The sequence below is a fragment of the Chrysochloris asiatica genome, unplaced genomic scaffold (genome assembly GCF_000296735.1).
Source record: "Chrysochloris asiatica unplaced genomic scaffold, ChrAsi1.0 scaffold00160, whole genome shotgun sequence".
In the NCBI taxonomy this organism is placed as follows: Eukaryota; Metazoa; Chordata; class Mammalia; order Afrosoricida; family Chrysochloridae; genus Chrysochloris; species Chrysochloris asiatica.
The window spans coordinates 4,640,010-4,643,517 of NW_006408678.1; positions in this window are offsets into that span (position 1 = coordinate 4,640,010).

Sequence of the window (3,508 nt, forward strand, 5' to 3'; positions counted from 1 at the left end):
AACGGCTTGCAGCCGTTTCTGTATTACCTTTAGTAAAACTTTACTCTCATGGGATTTCAAAGGTATTTTCTGATGATTTCCACATTCCGTTGGGTCGCCTCTCTTTGGAATATAAGTCTCTAGAGGATATCAAAACTGCTGTGATGTAAATCAGAGAGCATAAAATACTTCCATGAAGGGTTAAAGAGAGAGAAACATTACCTTACAAAGTGTATAGACCTAGATGGAAAGTATAATAAGAAACAATAACTTCACAGTTTGATATTTTTGTTAATAAAGGTTTCTAAAGTTTTGTAGCAATATTTTGTTTGCTCTTGTATATTAGTAATCTGATTTATAATAGAATTTTCATGCTATAAAATGTCCTATGTTCCTAATTTCATTGCCTTGAGCTTCCAACTTCTGAGAGTTTCTTTCTTCTACTCTGCCTTTGTTCTTTTTCTTTTCCTATAGATGCTACCCTCTTGTCTTCACAAATAAGAGGGACCTTCAAAAGGTTTGTGGGAAAATGGAATTTAGAGGTAATGGAATTTTTCCACACATTTTTGGAAGTTCCCCCATAAACAGATCTCGTAAACTTAAAACAACTCTGAAAAAAATGACTTCCTTTATCCTCTCTATGTTCTAGGCACTGAGCCACAAGCTGACGATGGAATAATAGAGACAGCACACCACGTTTGACCTCATAGAGCTTAGAGCTGACCGTCAGTTGTTGTTGTGAGATGCCATCAAGTTGGACCCAACTCATAGCGACCTTACGTACAACAGAACAAAACACTGCCTAGTCCTGTGCCAACCTTGCTATCATTTCTATCCTTATTTCCACTGCTAGTGTGAGACGGATACATAAAAAATATTAATCATTTCATGAAAGTTATGATAAGTGTTTTTTTGTTTTTTTTTTAAAGTAGCCAAGATTAGGGATACTCAGGGAAGGCTTTCCTAAGGAAATGACATTCGAATTTGACCCAAAGTGGAAAGACACTTGGCATCTTCAAATGAAAATAAATAGGCCTGTAAGTATGGGGCATAGTGAGGAAAGGAGTGGTTTGATATACAGCTGGAGAAGTAGGCCATGGGCAGATCATGACCTTAAAGAAAACCCTAGTTACAGGTTTGGGTTTTGATTTCAACAAAACAAGAGGCCACTGGAAGGTGTTAAACAGGGAATGACAGTGATCAGATTTGTGGACTTAAAAGACCACTTGAGCTGCTATGGGCAGAAGGCTAGCAATGGGTCACTTATTAAGTTATAACAGGTAGTCATATAAAAGGGGACAATGACTTCAACTAGGGTGAGCAGTGGCTATGGAGAAAAGTGTGCTCACAAGATTTGGTGATGGATTGTTCTTGTTGTTAGGTTTCATTATGTCAGTTCCAACTGACACAACAGAATGAAACACTGCCCTGACGTTATTGCACCATCCTCACAACTTTTGTTATATCTGGGCCCACTGTTGCTGCTACTTTGTCAATTCATCTTATTTTTATTAATCCTATACTACACCAGACATGAGGATCTTCTCTAGGGACGGGTCCCTCCTGACAACATGTCAAGAGAATGATTGATAAGTCTCCCCAGTCTCATTTCTAAGGAACATTTAGATGTATGTTTTTTCAACACAGATTTGTTTGTCCCTTCTGGCAGTCCATGATACTTTGATATTCTCCAACATTAAAATTCAAATGCATCTATGCTTTTACAGTCTTCTTTATTCATTGTCCAGCTATCATATGCATATGACACTATTGAAAATACTTTGGATTAAGTCAGGTGCCCCTTAGTCCGCAAAGAGATATCATTGCTCTTGAATACTTTGAAGAGGTCTTGTGCAGCAGATTTGCCTAATTCAATACATCATTTGATTTCTTGACTGCTGCTTTCATGATTGTTGATTATGGATCCAAGTAAAATGAAGTATTTGGCAACTTCAATATTTTCTCTGTTTATCATGATGTTATTTATCGGTCTAGTCGTATTTTTGTTTTCTTTATATTGAGGTAAAATCCATACTGAAGACTATAATCTATTATATTCATCAGTAAGTATTATAAGTCATCTTTACTTCAAATAAGCAAAGTTGTGTCTTCTATATATCACAGGTTATTAATAAGTCTTCCTCCAGTACTGATGCCACATTCTTCTTTATCTAATCCAACATATTGGACAATGTGTACTTCAAGATAGATCTTGAAATTCTCTTTATTACAAAATATTCCTGTCCAATTTGGCATTCTCAGCATAGTAAACTATGACTGTCTAATTAAAAATGGCTAAAAACCAGTCCATTTCAGGCTCATTAATGTCTAGGAGATAAATGTTTAAGCGTACCATTTCATTTTTGACAACTTCCAACTTCCCTAGCTTTCTACTATGTACATCCCACATTCTCATTATTAATGGATGTTTAATGCTGTTTCTTCTCATTTTCAGTTGTGAAATGTCAGCAAATTAAGGTCCTGGAAGACTAATTTCATTCACATTATTATGTTCAAAATGCTCTTTTGAGGAGGCAGCTCTTCCCCAGTCATTATTGAGGGCCTTCTAACCTGAGGGGTCATCTTCTGGCACTATATTTGACAATATTCCACTGCTATCCATAAGATTTTCAGTGGTTAATCATTTAGAAGTGGCATGCCTCTTCTTCCTCCTCATCCATTGTCATCTAGAAGTGCCACTGAAAGCTGTCTACCATGTGTGACCCTGCTCGTATTGAAACCAGTAGCATAGCTTCCAGCATCACGGCAACACAAGTCACCACAGTATGACAAACTGACAGATGAGTGGTGGGGTGATATATTAGATTAAAAAAAAAAAAAGAATGGAGACAAGAGGGATGTCAAACATGACCCCAAGATTTCTAACATAAGAAACTGGATAGAATGTAGGTCAATTATTTAAACAGAGAACACCAAAGGAGGAGCTAATTGTTGTCTTTGTTTTTGTTTATGTAAGTGGCTGAGGTGGGGGAGAGGTGAGTTCAGTTTTAGATGCTAAAGTTAAGGTGCCTATTTACTGTCATAGTAGAGTTGATAATACATAAGTCTAAAGTTAGGGAGCATGGTCTAGAATTGAGATATAATCCTAATTCAACAGCATTTCCAAAAAAAGTATACATAATGATAAAGAAAGAGTTCCTTGAGAACCTACACAAGGTTCCTATGAGTGGAGCCAACTCCATAGCACTTAACAACAAGTGAGATTCATACCAGGTCTGCAAGGATGTTTCAGTATTAGGAAAATAACTAACATAATCTGCCACATAAATAAAACCAAAGGACCACATTATCATATCAATTGATGCAGAAAAGGCATTTGACAAAATTCAACAACCATTCCTGATTAAAACCTTAACAAAATAGGATAGAAGGGAAATTTCTCAACATAATTATGGGCATATATACAAAACAAGAGCACAGCCTTCGATATGGATTGCATCTCAATGTCAAGAAAACAAAAATCCTCACCACTGGACCAATAAACAACATTCTTATCAATGGAGAAAGG